This window comes from Python bivittatus, unplaced genomic scaffold (genome assembly GCF_059951505.1).
Source record: "Python bivittatus isolate LINGU-HERP-01145 unplaced genomic scaffold, Pbiv_v1 ctg000080_np1212, whole genome shotgun sequence".
Lineage (NCBI taxonomy): Eukaryota > Metazoa > Chordata > Lepidosauria > Squamata > Pythonidae > Python > Python bivittatus.
The window spans coordinates 65,527,782-65,547,535 of record NW_028277035.1 but is presented as its reverse complement, the minus strand read 5'-3'; the positions used below and the strand labels follow the sequence as shown (position 1 = coordinate 65,547,535).

Below are 19,754 nucleotides of genomic sequence, written 5' to 3'. Positions count from 1 at the left end.
GTACAAAAATTAAAACCAGAACCCCGATAACAGAAATCATAAAATCAAGGTTGTTTTTTTTTTTAAAGCATGCTATATCGCCTGCCAGGGTTGAAGAACCATACTGCTTCAGCCTCTAAGATAATAACAAAACACTTGAATAGCGGGGCTTGCTTAACCTCCCAGTTCAAATGCCTGTGGAATATGATCAGCATATACTCTGAGACAGCCAACATCAAGTGAGGACTATTTTGTTTATTGTCAGAAGAGCTTCTGGTGATTAATCACTTATTTTGAAAATAAAATATATTCAACTAATTTCCAAAATTAGCACAGTTGTTGCTCCATTCTTAAAATTGTCCAGTGTTATGATTGGGTGCTAACAGTAACTGCATATTACATTAGTTATCGTTACTATCTATGATTTGCATATACAAGCTCTGAGTTCATCACATGTAGCCCTGGGATGCTTGAATGAAGGTCTTATCCCATCTGTCCTCTTTGACTTCTTTGTAGGGTTTTGAAGGAAAATGCAGGGAGTGAGGCAGGCAGATCTGAATCATAAAAGGCACAGTGGAAAATGTCAGCAACATTAGAGGAAACAGTTGAGGTGGAACACTTGTGAACAAATGGGCTGCAGTTTATAACTTTATATTATGGTGTTGCTTAGAGATGCTGGAGGAGGGAGCACACTTACTGGACATAAGTCAGTTCAGTGTTTACATCTGAAATCTGGCATGCAACTCCTCAGCACTTTACAAGTGAATGAGAAATAGAGTAGTGCCAGAAAACTCTGCTTAAAAATGTGCTTGCTCCTATTTTTCCATTCACGTGAGAAGAGTATTCCTAAAAAATGAATTTTTATAGCTTTTGGTGCAAGCAATTCCAAAATATTAAATATATTTAATTCTACATATGCTTATATATATGGAGCTTATTTTATGCATGTCAGTACTCTGATATACCTCCTACTTGGTGGGTTGTGGATAACATTATGTTGGCTTGCAAAGTAATGAGACCCTACTTTGCATAGAATAGCGCGAGCATGCTCAGAGCAAAACTGTACTTTGGTAGACTGGCCATAATGTGGTCCAACTGATCAGTCCTTAGGGAATGATGTAAGTGGCACAGGTATGAGGGTGGTACCCTCGTCACAGGTTTTCTATCTTACTAAAAAGGATGATGTGAAAGATTAGATTGACTCAAGCCATAATAAGCAGTGGAAATCATTATTTATGGGTGTGTCTAGTGATGAACATGACATATGGAAGATTGTGATTTAGAATGTAAACAATGTGATCTGACTTTGGGGTTTGTTGGTTAATACCTGAATGGAAGTGAAGGCATAAATTTAGTTGTGAATGATAGTATTGAAATTTATGTCCAAAGTATGAATTAGTGTCATTCGATTGTTGTGGGTACATATGAAAATAGGAAACCATTGCTTGGAGGCAGATGCATGTTATGCTCCTGTGCATAGTGATAATGGAAAGGTCAGGAATGAATCTGAATTAAAATTGTGTAACATTATGATTTAAACCAATCCAGAGGAAAAATATTTTGTTAGGTGATGTGACAGGTGGGAAGAAGATGAAAGAATGCAGGTGGTTATGTTACAAAAGACTTCAGCCATAAGGATGATTGCTTGAGTAGGAGGACTATCTCCTTCTTCAGTTCTTTTAGCAGAAGCCTTGGGAACTGTTGTCTTTGTTTCCTGAGGTTAATGGAAGCTCTATAGGAACACCCAGTCATTAGATATGAGTGGTGTAAGTATTAGGCCTGGTAACACCACAGGCCAGCCCTACCTAGTGGGTAATGTCCATGCCAGTTATCCTTACTAACAGGGAGAGTTACTGATTCTTAGAAGTACTAATTGATGTAAGTCATTCTGAGTCAGAACCATCCTTCAATAAAACCTGGGCTTGTTCTGTAGTGATCTCCTGCCCTTTGAAACCTCTTTCTTGGTAGTGAAGAAATCCTGCCAAAGTTCATCAGAAATTATGTATATCTTATTCATTTTGATAGGGTCATGAATTGTGTTTACATTTCCAGAATTGTGGAACATCATATTGATTTGCATCTTTACCTCTATATTCACTAAGCCACTAAGAAGACATGACAATTCAATAAGTCACATCTGTCCTACCTAATAAAACAAGTCATAACTCTTATGATCAGACTTTACCAGTACATGGGACTGAAATCAAGAAATCAAACCTTCATAAAACAATTTGGTGCATTAATGTCTGAAACTATATTTACACCAAGAGCTTCAAACAGACCTGTCTTATTCATGACTGGGCTTGGGCTTCTATTGAGACAAGGACAAACCCAGCTAGAAACCAAATCTTTATTGCGTTACACAAATGGAGAAAGACAGTGGACAATTTCTGGATGAATAGGAATGGACTTGGATAGCTCTCAAATCCTTTGTGCTTTCTTGCAGCACTGCCCTCTTAGAAGGGGAGACTTGAATTTCCTCTTATCTCTAGCCCACATAGTGTCCGTTAATGATGCATCTTGTTTTTCTTCTCCACATTCCTGCTCTCCTGCTCAGAAAAGTCTCCCAAGTTAGGCTGGAACTGTCTAGCCATAAATTGAGCTCTGACATCCTTGGCTTGTTATCCAGTGATCTAAGTCTTCCATTCTGCCCTGAGGTGAGTTTTTTGTCTGGGAAGCAAATTCCACAAAAAACTGTGACAACCACAGAAAGTCAAATTTGTTAGGCCTGGGATTTGTTAGGAATTCTTTTCTAGTGGGTCCTTAATTTTTGTGGGGATCACTGAACACTGAACTTAAAAAATAAGGGATTTCTAATCTAATTCATTTACATCCCTACAATGCAGTTAAGTCAGTATAAAATAATATATTAATAAAATTACAAGTACAAAGGCTGCTAATACAGTGGTGCTGAAATGTTTGTGAACCCTTTTGAATGTTCAATATTTCTGCATAAATATTTCTGTTCTCCGCTCAAGTCCTAAAACTAGATAAAGAGAACCTAACTAAATAGTAGCAAAGCAGGCCCAAACCATGATACTGACAATTGTGGCAGCAACGTAACATGATCATGAGGAAAAGCTGCAAATATCTTCTAAGTGGTTTCATTGGACTCAGGATTTGGTAGGCTACATACATCACAGAAGGAAATAGAAAGGAAGGAGGTGCCTTTCATTCAGCTATAAACCTTAGCTGAGTAGAAACATTTCCAGAAGACATCCAGGCTGTGTAATAACCTAAAAGCTTCAGGGTCTCTTTGGACAAGAGAGGCAGAAGCTTCCCTACTCCCTCAATGCAGGGGAATCGCAAGTTGATATCCACCTCCTATACCTGATGATCTCCACGCCAGTGAAGAATGAATATTCTTTATGCCTCCTATACCTTTGGGGGGCTACTCAGCATTTGCTGCAAGCACTGCGCAGCCTGGATATACTGCCAAGTCCTTCCATGATTTATGCTCAAAAGGAAAAAGAAAGTTTTTATCTTAAATTTGGATAGAGAAGGGAAAACATTCCTCAGTAGCCAAGGAAATGCAATAAATAAAGCTGATATCTCCAAACAAAGAAAACAAAAGATTGTTCTTTGAAACCCTAATTAAAAATTAGTCTTAGAGCATAAAGCAATCTAACTTCCTCCAGCAGGACTGGGCCTACAGCTCCCAGCCAACATGGCTGCCAGTGCAGAAAAAAAAATCTCAACCCTAAGAACGCTCTCTAGACATTTTGAATTTTAATTCCCATAAACTCCAGCCCAAGGTGCTGTTGATAACAGATTATGAGAATAAAAATCCAATTTATGTCCCCTATTGTGGGGGAGATGGGCGGGGGAGAAATCCAATAAATAATAATAATAATAATAATAATAATAATAATAATAATAATAATAAATAAAAAAAATTGGGGCGCAGTGTCTGCAGAGTAACACTCTCTTCATCCATAAAGTTTGCTAAGAAATAATCTTTGTAAACATTAGGGATTTCAGTTGCCTTGTGTTATCTACGCAGATTTCAGCACCTGCCACGCCTGCGTTTACCTCAGAGATGAATGATTGAACAAGCCCCAAATTCCACAGCCAAATGTAGAAGGATGCTCCTTGTCAGAAATGCAGGTTAGAATTTGTGTGCCATAAGATCTCACAGACCTGTTTTTGGGAGAGTAGTGCAGACAAGACAGGTGGTGTATTAGCAACTCTGTTTAAAAAAAAAAAGAAAAACAGAATTCTCAAACATTTAGTTTATGTCCCAGTATGCCTGTGCAATGTCAGTCAGTAATATAATCCTCACATGTTGGCTGGAGTTAGGTCCCAATGACATCTGAAGAACCACAGATTTCCCCGTTTTGCTATAAGGGAAAGAGGATACAGCACAAACAATACTTTCAGTTTTGCAAGATGGATGTAAGCCCTTCAAGGTAGTCCAGACAAGAAGCACTACCAGGAGTATCGGCACTATCCTTATTGTAAAGTGACATTAAGCAGAATCTTGCAAGACTGAAAGTATTTCTCCCCTCCTCTCTTTTTAGTCTCCAGAAAACCAAGGAGGGTCCCTTCTGAAATGCTTCCCATACTTTTCCCTCACCTGCGCCTAACCTGCCTCTTATCAGACCATTGCCTAGGCTGTGGGTCTTCCTTCTGTCTCCCAAGTTCATTCCCATATACATCACAGACAGAGAGCCTTGATATATTAACAGCAGCTCCGTCTTTCTTGGGTTCAACCTTCTGTCTGTTCTCTCCCATCCAGATCCTGATAGACTCCAAACACTGGGAAAGAACACTGATGGCATCTCCCTCATGGCCCAGGGTGGCAATATTCATTTGGGTATCTCTCCCAGTAGCTTCATATACATTAAAAAGTAGGGGAGAGAAGCACCCCACATGTCAAAGGTTGACCTCTTCTTCCCCAACCATAACAGACTGAAACTGCCGACTGAGGAAAAAGGAGAACCATTGTAAAACCCAATAACTGGCTGGATAGATCTTTGTCACCAAATACCAAATTATGGATGAGGATGCATTATAGCAAAGAGATTTGGCTTTAACCATCAGCACCTTGAGGCCAGTGGCACCAACAATCCAACCACCTGGTTCCCAGGATGTGGGAGACAGGTCAGAAGTGGAGGCACCACCAGACTGGAGGTCTCCATTCCCCTGAAAAGGCCTACCTGATGCCTCCCGCCATATCTCCCTCGGCCCAGCACACCAGAGATATCTACCAAGCTTTTCCCATTGAGGGCAACTAGCTCCTGCCTCACTATCCGGAAAACAAAAAGCATCCATCCCAGCAAAACCAACCACCCAGGAGGGAAACCAAACCAAACAACACAACACCTCACTTCCAGCCCCCAGCCCTACACACATGACTACCAGATCTTTCGGCCCAAGTGGCATTCAAAGAGGCAATACGTCGTCCGTTATTACAATTATCCCTGTATTGTTACCTATAATTCAGAATATAAGGAATATCAAACAGCTCAGTAGGTATTTTCTTTGTCTGAAAGCTGTACACCATCTTCAGGTTAGGGAAGGATACCCTTATGGACTGTACCCTTACACTTCAGCAGATATATCCATTTGTAATCTCTCAGAAGTTTCTAACTTCTCCTTGTATTAGCCTTTACTCCTCATTGGTTATTTACAACTTTCAATATGTTACTGCAGAAAATAAACTTACTTTGCCTATCCTTTTTATTGCCCTCGATTATTTCGTTGGTTTTCAAAATCCATTAAGAGTGAATAGAAAGAACTGGATCAAAAGCTAATGTAGGAAATGATGTCACTGCCCATGACTTGATTGTATGCTATTTAGATCCATTTTAAACATGACAATGGCACTTCAAGGCCAGGAGGATGCTGATAAGCATTAAAGGATTCAAGAGAAAGATCTGTCACTGTTTACGCCAGCAAAGCTACTCTTATGTTTCTATAGAATCCAACTGCTTTGGTCACTAGGAGTTAAATTTATGAATAGGGGACAAGTGAACTTTATTTTGTGCTCAAAGGCTGGGCCTAAACATTAAGGCATCATTGGATGAACAGAAACATGATAAAGTTTTGTTACTGGGACGTACAATATTGGGGTAGAATTTTGACCCCTGACTCCCCAAAAATATAGCTAAATCCAGTACCATCCAGCAACTAAACCAACATGCGAAAATCCTTTTTGTCTCTGGGCAAGGTCGGAAATACACAACAGCTGTGGACAGAGTCACAGCTGGAATTATTCTCCTCTTGCCTTCTCCATGATGGCCCTTTATACATAAGCATTAACTAATATCTATACACACCATTAATATAAGAAGAGGTGTGGGAACTCTTCTTTTGGAGGGCAGAGGTTTAAGGAAAGAGTGGAGACCTTTGAAGGCTCAACAGGCAGACCTAGTAGAACAAATTGGATGGCTGTCTGAAGATTCTCGTCTAGGGATTAAACTATATAACAACACTATTTATACAACTGTTAAGCCATAGCCTGCCAATATCATTGGATAGGCTTATTTGTAACTACTGATAATCTCTGATAGAGCAATTATGATTTTCAGATATATCTCCCAAAGACTAATGTCCTTCAAACTTAGCACAGATTGAATGACCACAGAATAAATAATAAATGTCCAAAAGGAAATTTAGAAGATGGATCTGTGCATTCCAAACCTTCCTTGGTATATTTGGATATGAACCCTATTCATTTCATTGGGACTTTCCCCAAGGTGTGAGTGGAAGACTTAAAAGTGTGGCCCTATTTTTTGTGAAGAGTTGGAAGTTAAAACAGAAGGCATGTATAACATAAAATGGTGGAAATTTGAGCAGGAATGTTTATCTTTCAGTTTCAGTTGTACACACTGATGTAGGAGAAGCATATAGATGGAAAGTCCTGTATCTTGCAAGGGTTCCACCTGCCAAAGTGGAATATAACATTATATACGTTTGAATATAAAGCTAAATCATAGTAAAGTGCAGGGATAGGCACCATGTAGAAGTAGGAAAAGGGAGATACACATGAATACAGAAGTAAGTGTGCTCTAAAATACATAGCTGTCCTTCCTTCCTCCCTCCTTCCCTCCCTCCCTCCTTCCCTCCCTCCCTCTCTTCTTATCTCACTCCTCCCACCCAGCGGCATTCATCCCCCATTTCAGTGCACCAAAACTTCCCTGTGGGCTAAGGTCACTCCTGCCTACTTCTGCCTCAACTCTGTGCCCATCAACTTGACAGGATGTAAGAGATCTACTTCTAAGTGAGAGCCAGTGTAGATGGCAGTGAAGGTATTGGACTGGGAGTGGGAAGACCCTCATCTACCCTTGGATATAGGGTTCATATCCAAGTATACCAAGGTAGGTTTGGAATGCAGCTGTGGAGGCCCACTTGGTCCACCACACTCTCTCAGTCCAGTTTATCTCACTAGGTTGCTGATGGCGGGGGAGGGGGGAGGTTACAAAATACATACAACACTTTGAGTTCCTGAAAAAGAGAGGGGATATAAGTCTAATACTTACTAAGATCTAATATAGATCTATAATATAAATATAAATCTAGTAAACAAAGAAACAAATGGTGAGGAGTCTTTCCATGCACTTCTCCATTTCAGTGGTGCTCCTGAGAGCCCACTAAGCAGCTGTTTGGCAAGTTGTCAGGAGCAAATCTGTGCTCAGGAAGATGGAAAATGCACAGGAAACGGCACCATTACCTCCTGACTGAAACTGTACACCAAACAGCTCACCGAAGAGCTATTTGACAGGCTGTCAGGAGCAAGGTCCTCCCAGGAAAGACACTGTGCCAGGAGGCTCTCCTTGTATATGGCCTTCTGCTGCCAAATCATGGTTACAAAAAGCTGCTCTGGGGGTTGGGGGCTTGCAAGGGACACTGGGACAGCTAAGCAGGCTGCACAAGTGGTCTGAAGATGATTCTCTTTTCAATTTCAATTGATAATGAATGCTCACATCAGCAAGGTCCACTCTGAATCATAAGGGGAGTGGGCAGTTCCCCTTGTCAGTTGGGATGATCCCTCTAGCTATTCTTGGGGGGGGGGGTTACAAACCCACTAACCGTGTCAATTAAAGAGCCAGTAACAACTTTGACACAACATTCAAAGCTTTAGCTTTAACCTGGTTGGGCCTTTTTTGCTATGTGCACCTAGCTTGTTTGATAAGTTTATGGTTCAGTGTATTTTGAAAACCTGGAATTCAATAGCCAAGTTGAGGGTGTTGTATGAAGCAGCCTTTTTGAAGACCCTGGGGAGGAAATTCAGGGAAGCAGGGCCCGTAATAAAAAATCTTTAGTGAAGGATTTGTTGTTGTTGGCTGGTGTGGGTTTTCCGGGCTGTGTGGCCATGTTCTAGAAGTCCTGGGCACAGAGAGAACTGCTCCTGTCTGTGCTCCTGCCCTCTGAAGATGCCGGTCACAGATGCTGGCGAAACGTTAGGAAACAAAACTTCCAGAACACGGCCACACAGCCTGGAAGACCCACACCAGCCATCGTATTCCGGCTGTGAAAACCTTTGACAAAACATTTGTTGTTGTCGTTGTTGTTGTTGTTTTCACTATTAACCCATGGAATAAATGCACTATTTTCCTATAAGTTAATCCTCCCAGATGTGCTAAACAATATGGGATCTTTAGTCCAACACATATAGAACCCAGCAGTTGGGAAAGGTTGTTCTAATAATAATTTATTTGGAGATTATCTTCACATTAGAGACTCCTGTTTGCTAGGATCGTGCAGCTTTCAGCTTCCACGCCCCCCCCCCCCAACCAGACGTTGTTTTTCCAAGAGTCATTTGTGTGAGAGACAAGTATGAGCAGTCTGGAATGCTGAGGTCAATGCTGGATTTCTTGGTATGGAACAATGATGCTGACAGAGCCTGAAGCTCCAACTTGTTTACGTAAAAAAAAATAAATCTCCTGAGCTTTCCTTTATGTCACCACTTGATTTTTCCACCGGGGACTACGCAACACATAAGGAGCTGGCACTTTCTGCTTGATGGAAGAGGTGCTAGCACGTGCTGCTCAAGATGGCCATATCTCGTAAGCCCTCTTCCAGAAACATCAGAGAAGCCTGCTTTCACCAACCTGCCACCTGTCAGCTGTATTGTTGGATGGCAGCCCTTATCACCCCCAGCTATTATGCCCAGCCAGGCTTTAGATTCAACTACATCTAAAAGGTTCCAAGTTGGAGAAAGTCTTTACTGGAAAACTGGATTCTAAATCATCCAGACAGCCTCCATCAGTGGTGAACCTGACCCACTACAGACAGCTGTCTTGTACTTGGGAAGAATGAGAGGATGTGCTGCAGTAGGGGAGGCAGAACTAATGGACTTATGACTATATATGCACACACATACAAACACACACACACCGATATATACAATAATGATGCTGAAGAGAATGATATTAAAGTGAGCTCTTGTAGAGTTTTCCCATTTTGCACATGATCCTTAGAATTCAATGTTAGAACTAGAAGACTAAACTGCTGATCTATAAGCAGAAAATGTCTCCGAGGAATGCAAATGACAGATATTATCTACAGGTAGGTCACGATTAATGTGAGTTTGAATAATTGATATTTGATTTAGTGCAAATTATAAATTGATACTGTTTAATGTGGGCCAAAATTCAGTTAATGCAAGGCTAGCACATGCACAGTTGAGGCTAGTGCATATGCAGTTGCAGTCAGACTTTTTAATGCCCTGTGCAAAATGGAGAAAAGGAAGATTCCATCAGAGGAAAACAGTAGAAGTTTAAAAAAGAAGAAGTTATTACATTCAAGCAAAAATTTGATGTAATTAAACAACAAACAGGTCATAGCAACACTAAAACAGGGTGAGATGTTGGAATGCCAGAATCTACAGTAGAATTTTTTTGTTTTTAGTTTGCATTCTACAACTACTCTGTGACTTTGTCAACCATAAATTTAAATTATAAGTATATTCTTTTTATCCTTCACTGTAATATTTCATTAATATACATATAAAAATGTATGTTCAAAAATTTTCATTGCCTATTTCGACTGAGCTGGAATCAATTATCCTATTATCCATAGAAATATCACTTTGAATAGTGCAAGTTTGAATAATTTGACCGTTTTGTGGGATTCATTAACCACACTAATCAAGACCTACCCGTATTTGCTCACCTCTAACGAACCCCAACTTTAAAAGAGAATTGTACAATTATAAGACCATATTCTATATTACAAATATCAGTAATAATAATAGAAGTAATAGCAGTAAGTGGAGTAAATAAGTTGGTGTACACAATCTCTTTTCTTTCTTTTCTTGACATTAAACATCGGAGTATTTTACATAGATATATTTGAAACAAATCAATCCACTCAAATGAGAAACAAACATCACTATGGATCCCGAGAAAGGAGCAGCCTATGGTAGTAAAGTAATTCAAATATGCACAGGGGTTTGAAATCACCTGCCTTTTGCTTGTGACTCAGCTTTACTGTTTTTTACCAAGTTCCCAGAGCACCAACTATTTATCAGCTCTCCCTGGATCAGCAGCTTTTTGAGGGCAATTTGCAGATAACTGGTTGCCCTGATTTGCTTCAAAGGCTGCCCTTTGAACAAACAACAACGAATACTACTACTAATAGCAGTAGGTATAAATTTCCCACTGAACTCACCAGGGGTTGTTTCCAGGCAAAGATGATAGGACTGGTCTGCAAGGAAAGTTTCTTGAAATGAGGGTCTATAGGAAAAAAGAAGCTGTAACTGAATTGTGGACTTTTTTCTTAATTGTTTGGTCTGTCAGTTGTAGTAAACCATTATACTCAATTTTAAAAAAAGACAAGTTTTTAATTATATATTATGGCAATACCAATACAAAATTCATACAATAATATTCAAGCTTCCAAGTTCTGGGTTATCTGGAAAAGAAAGTAAAAAGAAGAACTGGGGAGAGACAAAGGCAGCTGATGAAATCATGGACTCCAAATTTAGTCTTCTACCAGAAAGCTTTGGTAGCAGCTGGGGAAGGTGTCTTGAAAGCTCAGAAAGATGGTTCTCTTCTCAAGACTAAAGGCAGAGTTTTCTTCAAGTTCAGCAAAATTCCTGATGACTTAGTGGCCCCATCCACATGGTTGTCTCGGCAGTGTTACAGAATGGTTGGGGGGGGGGTTGCCTTCTTCTGGGAGGTAGCCCCAGAATACTCTGTCAGTTTCCTATCCAAGTACTAACCAGACCTGGCCTTACTTAACTTTCAAACCTAGGTAAAGTTGGTGCAGGTGCTGTGAAAACAAGTCAGTTGGGGGGAGGGGGTAGCAAATACAAGATGTTAGGTCCCATTGCAAGAGGACTACATCACACACAGGCCATTGTTTAATTATCAGTCTATTTAAGCAAATTAGACTTCATACACATTCTCTTTTTCTCCATCCTACACACACTAAGTAGGAGTGATTTGACGAAATAGGAAGTACTCCAGCTGGATCTAAATATTGAAATGTTAATCTGCCCCCAAAGAAAGAAATGGATGGCTTGAAAAAGCATGAATAATACATATAAATATTAACTAAATAATATGAATACAGTTATTTATATATTTATTTAACATATTTCTAACCTGCTGCAGTTAAAAAAAAAAGTTTGGCAGCTTACACAGAGTAAATGCTGCAGTTAAAACATCCATGGTACAATCTATCAACCTGACAGTCATAAGTAAAATAATACTATAGTCATAAACATCATTAAGCAAAAGCCACAAGAATACCATAAAAGTATAATATACCATAAAATTAAAAAACAAAACAAAACATAAAGATGGTAACAGGAGGCGGCTCTTTCAAACAGCTTGGTTTTCAGAAGTTTTAGAAAGAATCAGCAAGGAGGGGACTGGCCTAATCGCCAAAGAGAGGCTATTCCACGACATTGGCATTGCATGGAGAAGGATTACATAAATATTTGTTTTTTGTTATTTTTCAGAACTAGTTCCCCTCCCTGCATTATATCCAGTCCTTATGTGCTTTTTCTTTCTCTATCTCCCTTCCTCTTCTGCTTTGCAGGTTACAAGACTGGCCTTATGTGACATGTGAAAGTGGCCTCCCTGTTGCTAGGCTGAGTCTGGCCTAAAATTTGTTGGACATCTTGCTCTACTGATAACCCAGAGCCAAAGTCATTTGCTTGTCCTTCTGCCCCAGTTCATCCACAGAGCTGAGATGCTAGCATTTACTCCATGAACAGCAGCACAATAGCCTAACACAATGCAACTCTTGAAGTCAATCTACTGCATTTCTGACAGTGATGACAGAAGTGTAATGGACAAGAGATGCCATCCAAGTGTGTGTGTGTGAGAGAGAGAGAGAGAGTGTGAGAGTAAAAGACAGAGAGAGAAAGAGAACTTAAATAGCCTAGCAAGACAATATTTGGTTTCAAAGCCCAATCATATCAAAGGTCATGAGGACTTTTTCTAATGGCTGGAGTGAATGCTGGAATTGATTATTCTGTAGCACCACCAAAAGCACTTCTAAGGGAAGAAAGAAAGAACAGAACAAACAAATCAAAGGGTTCCAGATACTTTTCTTCTTGCTTTGCCACATTCTTTCTTTCCACCCTTTGCCAAATCATTTCTCACTCCTCTCCTTTGAAGCATAAAAGAAAGTGAGATACTGATGCAGACCTCCCAACTCCAAAAAATGGAGTACACAGACCATAGTCTGATGCACAATACTCTGGCTTTATGTGCTACTGGAAAACTTATGGGAGTAATGTGGACTTTGGCACAATTCAGCAGATATCAGTCACACTGAACTCCTGGTGAAATCACACAGGTAGCAAGCAAAGAAGCAGAGCTATGCCTGATTTCCTCAGAATAATAGTGTCTGAACACAATGGGTCTTTCTTTCTAACAAATAGGCAAAGGATTGTGCAATTATCACAACACACTTATATGGCCTTTGTTTCAATGAGATTTGAAGCTAGCCTTATGAATTTTTACTGGCAAGTAAATTGCACTAAGCTGAAGCAGGCATGCTCATTATGATTAACATTATGACTAGCCTTTGGTGGATTGTGCCCAGAATCTCTTACTAGGCTAGGGTTCATTATTGGCTGAGAATTCAGAAAAGCTCGCTTGAAACGCTTCAGGCAAAGATATTGCCAGCAGACAGGTAGCTGATTGGGGAAGGAGGGGGGGGGGGAAGAATACCTGTTGCCTGCAACCAACAAGAATATAGCCATCTAGGCAGGACAGTATCAAAGGTCACTGAATGTTGGTTAATGATTGCAATGTGTTTCATATTTCATTATACTTTTTTTGCTCTAGTCCCCAGAGACAGGAATGGTTCTTGGTCCCAAAGGAACGGTGAAAGCAAAAGAAAAACGTGAAATGATGGCTTGTTTCTTCTGAACTCAGACACAGCATCCTTTCAGGCCTTGTCATTGCACACAATGAGGCATGTACTCGGAGGTCATTGTGGTAGCCTCTCTGCTGTTCCCCTTGAGTTCCACGGCTGTTCACTTCTATGGCTCCCCCATCAAAGCTAGGCGGATGCCTCAAGGTGCTATGGAGGAGTTGACCCCATTTCTCTTTTTTCTCCGATTTCTATCCCTGCCCTGTGAATATTTAACAATAATTTCTTAAGGGTAAATCATAAGGAAAAGGCCTATCTAGACTACACAGTGCTTTTCTCTGGCCTTTTCTCATCTCTGAGGTGAAAAGCCCTCAGTTAAAACAAGTTGTAAATTCTATTGAACTCTCAAGTGAAAGGTTTGCACTTGCTTTTTCCAGGCAATACGGGGATACTCGAAAGGTTGGCTTGCAAACATATTATTCTTGAGGCTTAGGGTATTTTCAAAGAGATCTGCCTAGTTACTGATTTACAGAAAAGGAATACGTGGGAAAGAGAAAGCAGTTAATTAAGTCCTTCAAGGGCACAATGTGTGCAATCAATGTGATAACAGATTTCTCTAAAGCTTTCTGCTGTACAAGAGCCTTCAGCTTGGATTCCTGCAATAAAGATTAGTACACAGTCTGACACCACTGTAGGATCAGTTCCAGAGAGCAAGCCATTTCTTTGCACAGAAGTACAAATGTGTCCCTTGACCTCCAGGCAGCAAAATGCTTAGATTTGTTATAGTCAGTAAAATGGCAGCATAAGGTTGAATTGTGGCAGCAAAGCATCCAATATAAAGTAGGATTGGCTACAGAAATACAAAGCGACCAAACCTGAATTTGTTCCTGAATAAGGAAGGAGTGACTCCAGTTCTCAATCAGGTAGTACAAAGACTTAGAATTAATCTGGCTTGGAGGTGGTTTGGCTGAGATCCTTTTGTGCTGTATGAAAGTGACATATTTGGAAGAGGGACAATTAAGATGAGAAAGCCAGACCTCTGGAAATACTAGGCATGAAATCTGCCATAATGTGATGTGCAACAACTTAGCATTGGTAATATCTGTCTCAACTTAACCACAAAACCTGATTGGGGTGGCAGTGGGGTTAAGCAACCCACTCTCTCTCTTCTGCAGCAGATTGATAATAATATTGGCCTACTTTGAAAGCTGTCATATTATCTCAGACACATCACTTTCAGTCCTACTCTTGTTAAAAAGCAGAAGGATGGGCAAGGGCAACCTCCCATTGAAAATCCAGCCTCAGAAAATTTTGTTGACAATATCAGTGAACAAGTGAGACATACATACACACTCTCACCCAGAAACACACAACATACATTCACCCATATATTAAATGCTCAGTAATGAAAGGGATAGTTCAAAATCTGGGAACAGTTGGAGAAAAAAACATTGGATAAGGCCACCTCCATGCCACCTGGTTTCCATCCAGCAGTTTGTGGTTTGCACCCATCTTCATTTCTGCAGCCCTCAGCGCTGCTACTGGTCCCGGAAGAACCCTGTCATCCCCAATGCACGAAAGAAGGAAATAAAATGAATAGCTAACTGCCCACTGCCCTCCAACTCTCACACATATTTCTCAGGACCTATATTTGTGCTCAGTGGTTGGGTGGTTTGGGGGAAAAAAGAGTGGTAGCTATGAAGGGAAGCAATGCTTTGAGGGGAGATGATGGGGAGGTGGCTTGAAAAAATAGGCTACCTGTGAATTGTGAAGGTGGAATGATAGCAGATCAGCAACTTTGCAAGATGGCACTTTTCCAAATAGCTCTGAACATGGATATATGTTGCTACCACTGCTGGGTTGGGAAGGAGTGTGAAGGGGCCCAGGAAGAGGAGAGGATGCTGAACTTCTCTGGGGTAACGAAAGAAGGAGAAACATGGTAGGGTATGTGTGATGTCCAGATCTGCAAGGTGAGGTTGTGATAGTGCCATCCAAGATCCACCTTTTGATGCATGTATTAACATTACATGCAGGCACAAAAGGGCTTGAAACATGTTGCTGGGCCTGTTCTTTTGCAGATTTAGATGCCCTGCCTGCAGCTGCCCCTGGAGGGAAGGGAATCCTGAACCAACCTTTGCCAGTAAAAGGCTATGGGAATATAGTCCCTGCTGGATGGATGAAAGCTTCCAATAACCCAGTAATGCGGATGCAGAAATGATTTAAGCCCAGGATTCCTAGGGTGACATTTACAGTACTTGATTGCCTCATATAAAATGTAAGCAAACAAGCAATGCATGAAAAGTATTATTTTAAAAGATGTGCTAATTTCATATTGCGCTCTCTCTCTCTCTTTATATATATATATATATATATATATATACACGCATACGTACACACACACATATCTATATTTATATCACATAAAAATTCCATCCAGCTCCTGCTCTATTAATTATACAAAAGCAAGATGATAAAATAATCAGTGGAGGGGTCTTGCTTACTGAACTGTGAAGAAACTGCAGGCAGTTGTTGTATCTTTGTTATCCTTTTATTCCCCTTTTTTAACAATAATTTTATTAAAGTTTTAAAATGCAAAGATAAAAAACTAATACAAACTAAGAAAAAGATAAAAATAAAAAGATAAAAAATATATAAAGTGCAGAGAGAAAAAAGGCGGAATGGGAAAAAATATAAAGAAAAAAAGAAAAAATATATAAAGAAATGACTTCCTCCTTCATCAAGACAAGTACAAACAATTTCAGTAACTTATCACTTTTATCCTTTTTTTCCTGAAGTGCACAATTTTAGAGACAGTTGGGTTCCTTAGATGTTTGTGGTTCGTTAACAGAATGTTCAGACTAACTTCTTCTAAGCTTTCAACTCTTTAAATGATTAGCCTTAAGGAGCTGTTGGGCTTATTCTAAAATACACCATCAGATTTTATACAAAGAAAAATTTAGTTCAACAATACTATGGGTAAAATTAAGAATCCTCTGCAAAGCCTTGGGCCTTTTGGCAGTCTAATCTATTTAGGAAGTTGAATGACCCTGGTTACAGAACAGTCCCAGACTTCAGCTGTTTGACATTATTAGACTACAAGTCCAGTGATCAATAATAATTAATAATTGCCCATGGTGCTGGAGACCCTGGAGGCTGTGGGGCCTCACATGCTGTGGGAAAACATTGGGAAAGACTCTAGAGAGAAGAATTCTGTAACTTTCAATCCATCAAACCAATATATTCAGATGGCAGTAGAAGAGGATATATGTAACTCAGGGTTGAACGGTGGAGTCCTTGGTGCCCTCTGAGCTCGGTTGTTTGCTTGCTGATGTTTCGTTACCCAACTAGGTAACATCAACAGTGCAATGATGATGTTACCTAGTTGGGTAACGAAACATCGGCAAGCAAACAGCCAAGCTCAGAGGGCACCAAGGACTCCATATATTCAGGTGAATTTTGTGGGATTTGTTTAAAAAAATTAATCCTAATTTACCTTATCTTCTTTAGATACTTTAGAGAATCAGAGGAAAGCAGAATTTTCATGCATACATAATTCCCAGAGAAGGGCTTAAAAAACTAAATAACTACCACATGTTCTTTCTCACTACAATCTGAAGTATTCCCAAATATACTTTGAGTGCACTTAGAGAAAATAACCAGCAAAAGAAGAAAGAGAAAATACGCTGTCTGTTATGGAACATTGTGGTTTGTTATTGGTATATTTGACACATTCTTTTTAGCCACAGTATAAACATTTCTACATTTAATATAAGATCCGACACTGGTCTCACTCACTTTTTACAGTTATGATGCAGAATGCAGTCACTGTGTTTGCTGGCTTTTGCACACACTGGGGGTAAAAGCATTACTCAGTAACAGAACACTTTAGCAGATGTTGCCTTCAGCAAAAGGAATGCAGGTAGCAAGACAGGAAGGAGTGTTGATCTAGAATCCACATGATTATATAGAATATCAAAATATTGGACTGGTCATCTGACATATTAAGAGTTTTTTGTTATCCAACATTTGTTCCAACAAAGTAACTGCATTACTATTACCATGCAAAATATACTGTATGAGACATAGAAATAAGTTCAGATACAGATACAGTACCAACAAATATTCAATGCCTATTCTAGAAAATAAGAAGCAATATTTGGACAATTAACTTTAATTTTTTTCTGTTAATCTTGGTTTATAGTCCAATAGGGTGAGAAGACTTTAGATCGAATGCTAACTCACGCTGCTTCTGAGACAAAACATAGCACATCAGTGGAATTCCTCCAAATGAATTTAATCACAGGATCATTGGATTCAAGCCCATCCCAACTCTTGAAATCTAGAAATGACAACAACAGGAGTCTTCCATTAGGACCTAAGAAATCCCCTTTGTTATTTTAGAAGTGTGCCTACCAAGTTCAGGTCAATTGTGAATTAATCATAGGGTTCAATAAAACTATGCACAGTTTAAAGAAAATTTATGTAAACAATATGCTGAAAAAAATTGGTACAAACCTATATATCATAACCACATGCCGCTAATATAAAACATGGAAGAAACAAGAAGTGGAACATGTGACCTCTATATTAAATAGCTGGGACCATTCTATCAAAGAGTGTATGAATACAAAACTCTGGATAAATTTTCATAAGATCAAGTTAATGGTCTTTGGCAAGAGTAGAAGATGCTTTTGTAAGATAATCTTACTGAAGTCTGTGATAAATTGTTATAGAAAGTATTTTGCATGCCAGGAGGAGGCAACTATTAAGCTGTTCATATGATCAGGGAGAGACCCCAGAATGCTTCACATGCAGAATGCTCAGCCGGGGCTTCTCCAGTTTTGAAAAAGGGATTAGGTAGCAGGTAACGAGAGGCCCCTGGACCAGGCAGCGTAAGGGAGATTTAAGGGATCTCAGTTTAGTGAATTCCAAGGCAGACTGATCTGACTTTGCACTTCCAGAATTAATGTGCATATCCACTGGCTTTTGCGTCTCTCAAATGTTCTACCACAGTTCTCTATGCAAAAAAAGCATCTCTCACACAATTAAGGAAGTACGTTTTTGTTCAAAATACATAATTTTTTAATGTGAATTTTAAAAACTTGGCAATTTAATGTGAAAAGAGGCCAGAAAAGATTACGAGTAAAGACACCTGAAAGTAAAAGGGATCAGAAATAGGAAGCAGGGGATCCATATTGGGGGGGGGGGGCAGATTCCTATCATAAAACAGGATAAGATCTAAACCTATAAAGCAAATGGATAATTTCATGCAAAAAGTGTTGTTGATATTTAACCTTTCCAAACTGAATATATTAAATTTCATCCCTTTGCTACTTTCTGTGAAATTGGATCAGGCTTTTCATATTACTGCCTGTGGCCGAGAATATATTTATAGGAACTGCCCAAATGTAAACATTTCCTAGTTTGAAAAAGGGAGAAGGACCTCCTTTGGAGAGGCTTGTCAGCTTAGCTTAGTCATTTGCTCCCAATGGTGGCTTCTCAATAGCTTGTCTTTATTCTTGCATCCGGTCCCCACTTCAGCCACAGCCCAATCACACCCTGACCACTCCTACTGGTCCTCTTGAGCCCGTGCTATTGCCCTTGTGTCATCCCCAGCCCATGAAGGAGACGGGCTTCAGTCATCGCTAGCAGTACCTGTATAAATATAGCCTCTTATTACAACATTGTCCAGCAACAGCTTTAAGATGTGCAAAATCTGTTCAATTACTGTGAACGCAAAGTCAGATGATGACCAGAGGATGTGATCAGAGGTACATTTGGGGGGGGGGGTTGGAAGCTGCAAACATGCCCCTCCCTTCTGATCATTGGCCAGCCTAATTTCTCCCCCAGCGTTAGTCCTCCCCATTGGCACGAACCCCTCTCCCCCCATGCCTTTCACCTCTGCCACCTCCCATCTTCAGGTGTTTTTGACATCAACTTCTCTTCAGTTTTCCAACAAGGTAGAGGAGAGCAAACCTCCACTCTTCCATTTGGGGCAGAAGCAGGGTGGGGTTGGGGGGGCTTGTGCTTATTGGCCCATTTACCTATATTTGAAGTAAGAGACTTCTTCCTTAGAAGGCTCCACAGGTGTTCATTAACTACATGTGCATTATCTGCCTCCTGTCTCTGGGGTTATTTCTGCTCAGACACGTTCCCCTGTCTTTGTTTGTTTCACAGTATTTTAGCTTCTCGATGCTCCAAGGGGGCACAGACAAGCTAGCCTACAGAAGATGGATAGAATCTCAAAGCGAGGTCCATCCCATTCCTGGTTCAGTGCCCTGACTGTTGGACGTTTTCCTCTTTTTCTGGTACCATACATGTCATGTTTAATGGGGAGCAAAATGGGAGGAGCAAACCAGTCCCCTTGCTTCTCAGGAGGGGCGCAATCACAAATCAGAACAACACCATTCAGCAGTGGCTCAGATGAATGGAGGCAGGATAGGCATTAGCAATGGGGGGCAGCACATTTTAAGCCAGCATTGTTTTGTGCCAGC

The 19,754-nt window shown here is 40.2% G+C and overlaps 1 long non-coding RNA gene across 1 annotated transcript; it reads right to left on the bottom strand.

Moving 5' to 3' along the window:
* Positions 1–327: 327 nt before the first annotated feature.
* LOC148216732 (uncharacterized) lies at positions 328–5,685 on the bottom strand. The gene is made up of 3 exons (XR_015795080.1): positions 5,648–5,685; positions 4,012–4,119; positions 328–533 (listed from the first exon to the last, which is right to left on the bottom strand). It is a non-coding gene; the product is annotated as an uncharacterized LOC148216732 (long non-coding RNA).
* Positions 5,686–19,754: the final 14,069 nt, after the last annotated feature.